The sequence below is a fragment of the Acipenser ruthenus genome, chromosome 2, assembly GCF_902713425.1.
Source record: "Acipenser ruthenus chromosome 2, fAciRut3.2 maternal haplotype, whole genome shotgun sequence".
In the NCBI taxonomy this organism is placed as follows: Eukaryota; Metazoa; Chordata; class Actinopteri; order Acipenseriformes; family Acipenseridae; genus Acipenser; species Acipenser ruthenus.
The window spans coordinates 69,833,104-69,845,879 of record NC_081190.1 but is presented as its reverse complement, the minus strand read 5'-3'; the positions used below and the strand labels follow the sequence as shown (position 1 = coordinate 69,845,879).

Genomic DNA, 12,776 nt, shown 5'->3' with positions numbered 1-12,776 from the left:
ATACAAACCTTTTATTCACATGCTGGGGTTTACATCCAGCAATTCAATTTAGAGCTGTTTTAACATCCAAGCGTAGCATTCCATTCACATATAATTGCTTACATTGGAACAACCACAAGCATTATACACCTCTGCTGGATCAAGCACAAGATTTCAGGTTAAATGTCAAACACTGCCTTAACACAATGCAAGGGGGCAAATTATAGTTAAACAAGCCATGCTTTGGCAAAGGTACACTTATTGAGGGTGTCAGGATACAACACCATCATCAGACCAAATGCCATCTCTGGCTGATTTACACAATGTCAATCTCAACTGTGTTTCGGCCTATGTAAGTATGGCACTAAACATAATAATAATATTATCTTTTTTTTTTATATAGCGCCTTTCATAGTGGCCCACCATCAAAGCGCTTTACAGAGGTAGGCTGTGGATGGTGCATTACATGCAGTCACTTACAATAGGACATTGATTATGTTCTTATGTTTAGTCCAATAAAGCACAGCTAATTGGATGTGAATGATGATTATTTATGTTACAGATAATATCATGCAAGCATTCAAAAATCCCTTGAAATGTACTATTAAAGTACTTAAGGTTAGGTTAATGGCTTTTATAGTGTCTGGTTTCAGTAATTCTAAATCTTAAATATGCTTATGTTGACTGATGACTACTGATCATTTTTCATATTAAATCTGACCATTTATTTTGAGCTGTACTGCTTGTTTGAGTTTCCTTCAGCCAAATGACATGTCTAAAAGAATGTTAACTGTACATATAGCCTAGTGATAACCTGTCAGCTCACATAGAAACTAGGGATTATTTTTTAAATACAATGTTGGCAAACCTATGGAGCACACAGCCAGCACCCGTACCCTTTTTTTCTTAATCGTACAGTGGTGTAAGGGGTCAACAACTATCACTGCATTGCTTTATGAAAACGATATAGGCACAAATGAAGGTTTAAGGAATGCAAGTTGGTAGACCACGGGTGTTCTTGGATCTGAAGAGTAAATTGGATTCCAGTTTCTTTCACGGCTTGCACAAAAGCTCAAAATTGTTATCTATATTTCATAAAATATCATTTGAAGGTTGTATGTTTATTCAGATGGTGTGCTTTTTTGTCATTCGATTGGAACTTGCATTAAAAACACCACTCATAAAATATAATCTCAACAAACATGAACGAAAACTGAGTTGAGCAGTGTTTTTAAAAACTGGACAAGCAACCCTCTTTAGTTTTTGCTGCATACCTCTGAGAGGTTCTGCTTTCACTGAATAAAACACAGTAAAATACTAATTTAAAGTACAAGTGACCTAACAGTATGTGGGGCTATGGTAAAGTACAACATCTCATGTTGCAAACAAATTCTGTCCCTGTCTTTTTAGGTTTACAGTAGTTTCAGATTATCCGTCAGCAGTCGCAGTAGAACAGTATTCTCAACGGGGAAAGTGTTTATTCAAATTTTATACCAGATAGCCAAAATGAAGAATGTTAAAAGGTGAATATTATATATATATATATATATATATATATATATATATATATATATATATATATATATATATATATATATATATATATATATATTAAAAATAAACAACAAATAATAAAATGTGTACAAGCAGCCTTCAGATGAGACGTAAAACCGAGGTCCTATTGTAAGTGACTCGCAGCAGCAGTTGTGGATGCATAGTTCACCTCCCTAGTCTCTGGATAAAGCATCTGCTAAATGACTAAAAATTTTGCAAATGTACTGTAGGGTTAATATATGCCCAGATTTATCTTTTTACACAGAGGGTTTCTTGCCAAGTGTGTGTGTTTTCTTTAACTGTACAAAATATGAAATAAAGGATTCAACCATATATTTGAGAAGAGGATCCCTTAATGACCATTGTGGCAAGGTGCCCACCCCTTTTATTATTTGTGTATTTGTGTTGTATTATTATCATAATTACTATTGTTATTATAATTATTATTATTGTATTTATTATTTGTGGCCAGTGAAAAGCCTGCATTATTGCTTTTATCTGGCAAGGATGGGGTTACTTCCCCATTCTTAAATAAACACAGGAGAATGTGGCTGGAGCCTTCATAAGGTAAGTGTTTGATCAATGGGTACTTAAGGCTCCAGCCACAGGATAGAAAAGAGACCGCCTTGGCTCATTGCTGGGGAGGGTGTTAGAAGAATTGAGGAGAATAAGAGCGAATGCTACTAGCCAGCGAGCAAGGTACTTGTGTGCTTAAAATAATTATAATTGTTAGTGTTTGTTTTACTTTGGCCAGAGTGCCCTTTTCTTTGTGTGTGTTTTGTTTAAACTGTTCATTTCTGTTATTTATTAAATACGAGCGCAGTGCCGTTTTGCCCTGTACAACCTGTATTTGTTTCATTTCCTGGTCTGACGCCACCACCCACACGCCACACAAAGCGACCTGTGACAACCATATAAAAACACATAGCATAATACTGTACACAATAACCAATATCGGTCTTAAATTGATGCCTGCCAAGTACAAGGCTGACAATCCCCATATTCAGTAAAACCAGAGCACTCAGTCAGTGGTTTATGCAGATGCACACTCTTTATTAACCATCTTTTAGATTCCTGTCCAATAAGCTGAAAACAAGTCTGGTTACTTTGGGTGGTCACATCATGCATAGTCTTTCCTTCTGTCATTTCCAAATAGTCAATTTTGAAGAATGTTCTGGAGTGTTGCCTTAACTGTAGAATTAATTCTTGAATAAATCACAATAGCTGCTTTCCAGATGACTAGGTGTTTTTAGCTCCTCACACATAGGCTCACAGCAAACCCTCCATGATGAGGTGTGACTGGTGTAGCTGTCAACAGACCTGCTTGCTGCCTGGCTGAGCACATCCTGGTTCAAAAGCATGCCCTGGTTTAATCATTGCAGTGTGTCTCAAACTATTCTAAATGTATCTTAGCCCTAAGATAAACAAACAAACACTCAAAGAATATCGCATTAATAGGAACATTGTCCTTAATTTATATAAAGCCCGCTTAACACCAGGCAACTTTTTCTGGGAGCTTTTCAAACTATTTATAAAAGGTACATTTTTCAGCAATTTACCGCGGTTTAATATGACGTTTTTAAACTTGGAACTAGTTGCCTTTAACAGTTTCCAGAAAAAAAAAAAAAGTTGTGTTTAGCTATGCTTGATTACAGCCTTTTAAATGTAGCCTTTTAGTGCTTGTAAATTGACATCACTGGAAACTGTCCTCTACATATTCACTAGCCAGGCACAGCATGGACAGCGGCCCTGCCAATGTGTCTTTACCATGCTTTGGAGGGAACACTACTGTAAGTGACGTTTACAGAAAGAACACTTGAGTGAATAATGTTCACTTGCAGTAGGTGTGCTTTCTTATTGTGAAAAACAACTAACTTGGCACACTTCCATGCAAACAGAGCAATGTAAAACAATGTGCTGTGGCTCAGCATAACACAAATTGTTCTATTAAAATCTTTAAGTTGTTTTACAAACACATGCCACAAATTCCCACCGAGTTAAAAACATGACCCCACATGGCCAGATAGAGGCAGTGTGTTTGTTATTATATTGTAAGTTAATACATTGTGTGTAGGGTGTCTATTATTGTACAAGATGTCAACTCATGGATCTATGCGGTTTTGGCTCCTCAAATTGTGCGAAATGACATCTCTTATCTAATAAGAGACATGCCATGCACAACGTATTAAACTTACCCCCGGACAAGAAATGGTTCAGTCCAGAATCAAACGTTGCAGTCTCCAATAATGCATGAAGGCCTACAGGTGCTGGGTTGTAGTGAGACGATTTATTAAAAACAAAAAGTGCAGCAGGAGAAACCTCCGCCAGTAGCATTAAAGAATTAAATATCTTTTACCATGTTCAGATTGTAGAGATTTAATTTCTTACTTTTCTATTTCGGTAATATTTTCTTAAAAGGAGGGGGTATGTAATTTAAGCCTCAGTGAAAAATTCTGAAGTTCCACTTTCTGCATTTGAAGCTTCATATTGGCTGTAATTGTAAAAGTATATGACCATGTTCTATATCTGAACAGATACCATATTTCTAGGTTTGATACAGTACCTTAACACAAGAAATGCCAGCGCTAACCCTATTGTTTAAGCCATTTAAAACTTTGCTACCTTGAGATTTTAACCGATGGCTTCAAATTAGGAAAAAAGAAAATCTGTGCCTAACCCTTTACCTCTTCATTTTGATTCTGTGACATTGTAAACATCCATCAATCCAGTATGTTCTACCTTTACTCCTCTTCTTACTCAACTAATTACCAATTTTGCCCCTTGACCAATAGGAACAGCAGTCCTTGATAATATACCTGTACAAGTAACTGATATTCAACAGAGACAGAAGACTAAGTAATCAATCATGGAATTATACTGCATTTTGTTGTCTCGACAAGCTACCCCTGTCTTTATGCTCAATCAGTCAACACAATACAATTACATACCATTAGCATTTGAAATAACATGGCATGCAAAGACCTACCAGATACATTTCTGGATCTCTCGAAATGCCAAGGGTTTTGGCTGTCCCTGTTTAGGGGAACGCGATTGATAATCGCATGTCATTTCTGGGGAGTTTCTTTAGTAATAAGGTAAAAGACCTGTGTGCCTAAGGCAGACCAAACATCTGCCAGATCCTGGAAAGCCCCCAATGGAAAGTCTGTGACCTGATGGTAGTATCAATAGAAAGAGGTTGCTACACTAGTTTGCTTCAATTAAACTAGACATTCCTAAGTTACAAGAAACTTTCTACCACACCTCACTCTGAAATGATTGTAATGATACACCAGTAGCAGAGTATATTACAATTACTGATTTCCCACCCTACCTGAAAATAGCAAGTCATAACATTACATTCTGACAACAGAATTAACGTGTCATTTTTTTTCATTTCTCAGTATGAAAAAAAATCTGGAATTGTTATGGGTTGTCTGCATTGGTTTTTATTTACCATTAGTAGAATGTTCCTGGATTTCTATGTAATAGACCTAGGACTTAAATCTATTTATCAACTTTGGAAGGCTCCGGACTGCAAACTATTACTTTACATGGTAGCATTATGATGTAATCTTTATCACATATCTGTACGTGTGACAGCCTTATCATGTTCAGTAGTGTAGAGCAGGCACCTTAGTGTTCCATAGCAGTCTGTTCAGTATTGGGAGAGTATTGAAGCTGCAGCCCAGTCTACAGTACAGAGAAAGACTAGGAGTCAGTGTCGGACAGCAATGTCCAGCGTTAAGGAACTGCGCTGTTGAAGAGGAGCACCACAACATCTGTGAAGATTATAAATTCCAAGTATTCAAAGTAGCAGTTTGCTGATATGCTGATCTCATATATATATATATATATATATATATATATATATATATATATATATATATATATATATGAGAGAGAGAGAGCGAGAGAGAGAAAGAGAGAGAGATTAATAAAAGTACTTTATTTTATTTCATAGTCTCATCTGACAGCTCATTGGAAGTCGCCTCCTATCTGTGCAAATCATAAAACGTGCAGACAGAACTGAATCTGGCAGGAAATTCAGGTATAATTCTAAACTGTGGTCTGGCCAATTACCAGATCTCAAAAATCACCAGGCAGTGCCTTTATCAGGTTAGCCACTCCAGTTGTTAGATGATATATTTACAATCATAAGAGGCAGTCCTACTGCAAATTTAAACATATACTGTGAAACATATTGACACGCATTAGGCCCAGCAAAGCATATACAATTCTCTTTTGCTTGGTTCAACATCATATGGTACACATTGGAAATGCTGTGCCATTCTGTGGAAGGGTGGTGGGCAATTCACTGACATACACGGGACAGAAGGTTTTATTTGAAACACTGCACGGGTGCCCAGTTTTATTTTGGGAATTTTCTTTTTTTTCTTTCTATTATTTGTCGCCAGATGGCGCTGGGTGCTGCAACTCCCCTTATACCAACGATGGTAAGCAGGGGTTGCACTTGTGTCCGTCAGCACACACAGGTGTTCTAAAATGATAATGAAAACCAAAGGTGAAATAAAAAGAGAAAATAAAACACAAAATAATAAAACTACAAAATAAAGGTGCTGCTTATGCAGTGCCCCCATTGCCGCTAAGCCAGTCAGTTCGGGTCTCCAACCTACGCTCTGCTATTCCATATACACTGGGGTGGCCAGAGTTCCCTGTATAACTACACACATCCCTTCGGGTATGTAATTACTTATTTTAATTCTTGATTTATTTGTTTCAGGCAGGCTGTCTTCCTCAGCCGTGCTTCCTTGCTTGTTTTGTTCTTTCTTCAACCGCTGGCGATCCTGCCTGGTCTTTGTTTACACTGGCGTCTTTCGCCAGTGTCACTCGGTATCCTCTCTCCGGCCACCCGAATGCATAACCAAGCACAGTACTTATGGGCCGAGCGATCCCCCAAGGCCCGCCTCTCAGCCACTCAGAGAGAGGGAAAGCCAACACACCCTATTCCCCACCTCTCCGTGTCACTGCCATGACTGACAGGAGGATCTACGAGGCTGCTACCCCTTTCCCGCAGTACCACGCATGCACCAGACAGTCAGCACAGATCCCCCTCCCCCCCGTTACACGGTCACAGGAAGAATAAATGACCACTGAATTTCTTTCCTGGTCACAGTGTCTCACTACTTTCCTAATTAGCTCAAATAAAAACAGAGTTTGAGCTATGTGACCAAGATGGCTTGGTGGTGACATCAGACCAGGAAACACACAGGCTCAGTACTGCAAATTGAAACAGTGATGCACGTTTATTTATTAAATAAAAGGTTTAAAACACAAAACACTGATACACAAAGAAAACTGCACATTGGCCAAAACAAAACAGACAATCATTAAAACAAGTATCGTGCTGGTGTATAGCCAGCACGAGTAGCAATTGTTTTTAGTTTTATAACTGTTACTCTCTCTCCGTCTCCTTTCTCCAAACTCTCATCAGCCCCCCCCCCCCCCCCACCCCCCCCAGGCTGCTTGCTTTTATATATGTGACCATCTCCCAATTGGTAATTACTTGATTAATTGGGAGATTGCCACAATACGCTCACGCGTTTTAGCTGGTTGGGGGATATTAACTCTATCCATGCTATAAAACAATACATTACAATACATTTAAATCATAATACAACAAATAGAAAACAAAACACAAAATGCGAACAGGGGCAGGGCGTATCCCACCACAAGCTATTTCTGAGACAGACAGGTAGAGCAATAACTCTGTTGTTCATCTGCACAGGTTTTCATGCACAGATGCTTGTAACATTTGCTTGTAAAACAGTTGTAAATGCAAGTAATTAAAAAGCAAATATAAGAGTGCCGCTTCTCACAGAGACCGTTTTCTACCCATTAAATGAAGACATCATTGAATACGAAGGACCAAACAAATCTTGGGTGAGCATAGTAGATCCTGGGTGTGAAATCAAGCATTGTACTTACTTTGAGAGGTCTCAGAGGCAAAGCCCACCCACACACACACACACACACACACACACACACACACGCGCGCATGTGTGTTCAACTGAAAAAGCAGCACATCAGTGTAGCTCAGCATCCCTCAATGATTGTGCGACTCCAGTACCACAAATCGTTAGCAAAACCACATCAAGTTACGCTGGTCTACTTGCTTTCAAAAACCTGCATTTGCCAATGGAAAATATAAGCAACATAAAACCAAAAGGAGACCAATCCAACAAGCTATGGTTAACAACAAATAACACTGAATCAGAACATTATTCCAGCGGCTCCAACTGAAATCTGTTCTTATTTATGTCTCGGAGGTTCGTTACTGTAATAAAAGCATTTGCCAGTGTAAACCAAATTGCAACAACATTAGCTCTGTTCGGTTTAACAGGGTAAATGACAACAGAAAGCACAGTGAAAATTAGCTGTGTTGAAATGACATAATTAATAAAAGATCAAGGAGTCTGAAACAGCAAATAATTATGTTAGGGTTATGCCTACTTTAGGTTAAGAAAATCACCTTCAAATAAATATATTTAAGTGCCGTATTTAGTATTATAACTTTAACTAATCAATTTACAGAGACTACAGAGACTTAGTTTAACTGTTTATGTTTCATTGTCATGACCTTGTTACACAATGGTTAATGGGGCCCAGAATGAAATGTTATTTTCCTAGAAATGTGGTGTTATTATATTATCATTGTACTGTATTTATCTAAACCAGATAAAATGGGCAAACACATGCACCAATGCATCACAACAATTGTCAAAAGTAGACATTTCATACCAGCAACTACACACTTTAATGTAATACGTAGTACTGGCACTGCTTTAGCACAGCACATTTGTTTGTGCTATTATAGAATCTCAAGGGAGAGATGCAACAATTAAATTTGTCTCAGCGAGAACAAAATATGAGGAAGACAAGTAAAATCTTTGTTGTAAATCTAGATTGTGTAATATTTCTGTAATAGAATTGTAAAATCTTAAAAAAGGTAAAACACCCTTTCTTTGCAATGCAGAGTTAATTAATAGCATGGTTGTTTATGATGTGTGGCATCCAAAATATTATTGTAGCTCCTAATTACCATAGAATTATACCCACTGGAACAGCACTCTGAAGTGTGTTGAAAACCTATGCCATGGTAAAAAAAAAAAACAACAACAACAACAACAACATCAAGGAACAGGACAGGTAATGCAACTAAAATAGCCCTCCGCCTACTGTAACGCTTAACGAAGCTCTTTTTTTTTCAGATCCGCTACTGTTTTGAACGGCACCCCTCTCTCTTTTATCAATACTGTGTCTACAGCAGCGCAATAATTTTGAATTAAAATCAGGCCCCAAATTGCACAAGGCTTCTCTAAAGCCATAAAATTCAAAGCCAACAAAGTGCTAGTCTTGAATGAGGCCTTGTGACAGGGCGGAAGTCCTGCACATGGGGAATTATGTCTATTTGTATATTTGAGATTAACTGTTGTAAATATATGGATTTGTGTAAATAGATTAATTGAATTATTTAATTGTGATGGGACTCCATTTGGGACCCGCTACCTGTCTGTGTGGAACAGCAGCTGAAAGCAATCAGCTGTTCCAGCAGGAAGGTGGGCGTGTCTCAGCGGACCGTCACCATAAAAACATGGCGATCCCAAAGGATCGGGGCTGCTGCAAGGCCTGCAGTTTTCACAGCACTTTTGATTCATAGTTTGTTGTATTTTTTTTAGTGTTTTTACAGTCTTGTACCGTCCTCTGTGCGTCACATGACATTATTGTTTAATTTTTGTTTGTGTTTATTAATTAAATCCTGTGTGCCTGAGTCGGCGTAACAACATCAATCTCCCTGCCTCAGTCTCTTGTGTGTTCTCCTCAGCCACCTGAGGCAAGTATACCAGGACACAGCCACAGGCCTGGATCTGTTTACGTTGAAATGATTCCTTTACAGTGTTTTAAGGAATGATTATTGTTTGCCCTCGTTGTTATTTTAACATTGTAAACCTCTAAATGTACAGATTGATGTGCTTTGTCAATGTTTTTCTTTCCTGCCATTTCGCTTTTTTAATGCTAGACATGTGTGGAAGGGACCTGCAATGGAGCTTCCGGATTGGTGGGTGGAACTTTTAACAACTATTCTAAGGTTTTCATCTTTCTGTCTTTAAATTTCTCCTGCAGTGCTGCTCTCAATTAGTTTAATGAAAGGAGGAAAACAGATTTCAGTGGAAAAGGCTTTTTGGAAGTATATGATGTCATAGGATCTTTTTGTGTCCATCCTTGCAGTGACTTCTTCAAACAAGCCTAAGAGATGTGTCAGACAAGGGCACCATTTTCTGAATCTGTGTTAACATAAGCCTTAAAAGATTAAAACCAGACAAAAAACATCTTTTGTGTCAATGTATGCAACCAGCATGAATGTCTCCCATCCACCACCAAAGCTGGCTGGGAATCCACTGGCATCGGCACAGATCTAACGTTGCTTCTTGTGTCCTACCTTGCCAACATGAAGACTCATGCTAAGCCCACATACAGTATCTGAAATCCGATCTGGCAAACATAAGGCTTATTGGAACATCCCGGCTGATGAAAGGTTTATCCTGCCGTTTGACAGCTTTGAATGATTTTTTTGTTACATTTGATGACTACTGTTTAAAGCTACAGGTACTACATGAAATAACCTTATCCTCTATCACCTTTGATCTGTAGGAGCAGTCTATGCCCTTCTTAAATGAAATGCCTAATTCTTTCAACGGAGCATTTAAAATATGTTTTATTGATACTTTTCCAAGTTTTCAACCACTGTATCATGTCTGTCCGTCTGTCAGTATCATAGTCTCCCAAGAGCCAGAGAATTACAGCAGAGCTGTCAACAATAAAACGCTTAGGGAACTTAACCAGCTGTGTTTTGAATAAATAAATTACAGGGTGTGGCCACTACATTAGGAAATAACTGAGACTATGAAACGAAGCCGCAGGCTTGTTTCTCTGACCCTGATAACTTTTCTATACCTTCTACTAAGGTGTCTTGCATAAGCAGTCTTACTGTGTATTAGTTTTAATCTGGGTCTGTTGTTTTGTATGGTGAACAGGATTGCATGTTAAACCTATGAGGTAGAGATCACCTTTTAAGTACAGTAGTCCATCGCATATCCGACTGCAGTGGGACCAGAGTAAGGGCAGATACGTAAAAAGACGGATAAATTAATCCTGTTTTAAATACCATTATACACAGCTGTAACAATTACTATATTCACACAATTATTGTTTTGAGATTCAGCTTTTATTAGGGAGCTCCTCTAAATTCCTTGTTGTTTTCCTCTGGAGCGGACGCTCTCCTCGATGTAAACAAACCTCTCTTTTGCTCAGTGCCCGTCTGTGTAGCCACGGCAGTGCAATCGTTCCCCAGGCACGCCCTCTAGCCAATCAGGACCTCTCGATCAGCTCAGAATCAAGCGAGCCTTCCTGTTCAATTGGTTGCCTAGCAGCGCGTCCTGTTGCACGTCCCAGCTGCTTTCACAAAGGCACACATCCCGCAAGATCCTCCCTGTCACAGTGCTGTATACACTTACGTTAGTGTTGGGTAATTTACACACTAGCAAAATGCATAGGTTTATGATCTTTTTTTTTTTCAATTATAAGCACAACTCGCTTTTGCTTTCCTGTAGCCATTTTGCATTCATGATGAGCTTGATCATGGCGGATAAACAGTTAGGGCATATATGCGGCGGGCGGATACACTACGGATTACTGTACTGTAACACAGTCTATTTTTTCTTCAACAGAAAATAGGAAACAAATCTTTTCCTCACTTACAAAAGCCTTGATAATTAAAAGCAGCTGTTTTAGTACTTGCAAACAGCATGACTGTCTACCATCCAAAAAAATCAGATCGAACATTGCTTCTTACATCCCAGCTTGAAATCACAACAAAGCCAACATGAAGACTCAAACCCACATAGCTTAACTAAAACATTCTTTACTGTTGCAAGTTTAGGTTTTGGTTAATGAGAGTATTGTCCTTACAATGACATATGTCTGCGAGTGACAGATCACTGAGTCAGGCATATGAGTGTGGAACGCACCCATCTTGGCAGTTACTGTACTACTGCAGAAAACCATTTTTGGGCTAAAATGATAATCAAACCGAGTCATTGTTAATTCTCTCCAGGCAGGATGCAGAAAGATTAATGCATGCTTTTATATCCTCTAGGATTGATTATTGCAATGGTCTTTTCATTGGGACTAGTCACAACATTATTCCTCGTCTCCAACTTGTACAAAATGCTGCTGCTAGAATTTTAACTCGGGTCAAGAGGTGAGAGCAACTTGCCTATCACAATCAGAGAAGCCCCCTTCAGCCGATGCCTTAAAATGTAGACTAAAAAACAATTTTTAAAGCCTGGCATTCTCTAGATGAGCTGATATTCTCTTGTCCCCATATTGTTGCCACTGTTGCTCTTCCTAAAACTAGATTTATAATATTGCTTATACACATTTTTTGCCTTTATATATATATATATATATATATATATATATATATATATATATATATATATATATATATATTACTGTTTTGTTTTTATTTTGTTCTTTTTTATTGTTTATTGTTGTTTTTGTAATATGTATTGTTTTTATCCTTGTGAAGCGCTTTGTGGCGACCTGTTGTGAAAGGCGCTATATAAAAATAAAACTGATTGATTGATTGATAAGGTAGGGTTATGAATTGCTGTCTAAGCTCCTTTACAGCCATACCCAGCCCATACATTCTATACAGAGACTGTGCTTCATCTTTGCAACAGTATCACATTCAGTAAAGCATGTTTTAAAGCTACTACATGAATATTTTTTTCTGTATGTACTGTACCATAACTATGTAAGTACCAGTAAATACTAATTCTACATATAAAAAAAAAACTTGGGATTTTGCTCCTTTTAGATCGTCCATTATGTCCATTATTGAGGTCATGTCCATTATGTCCATTATTTATCTGCTGGTGAAATGGTTCAAGTTCTTTCAGTGATATAAAGCTCTGAAGAGGAGTTGTACTTTATTTTTTGTTTTACATTTGTGTTAGAGTGTCCCACCCCACCCCTTCTAAAATAGGATGGACTTTTTTGGGTTTACTGTATAGTATAAGAGTTGCCAGGATAAACATTTTCGTCATGTGTAATAATTAATCTCTGTCCCAGAGTCAAGGAGAGAAGCACCCACACCTCTACACTGCTTCGGCTCATTAGAGCTCGTCAGAGCAATTCAGAAACAGAAATTCATGAATCGA

General features: G+C 38.2%; 1 protein-coding gene across 1 annotated transcript in view; it reads right to left on the bottom strand.

Moving 5' to 3' along the window:
- Positions 1-12,776, bottom strand: part of LOC117409129 (ADAMTS-like protein 1) — a 235,444-nt gene that overhangs the window by 164,576 nt on the left and 58,092 nt on the right. The gene's annotated exons all lie outside the window — the stretch shown is intronic.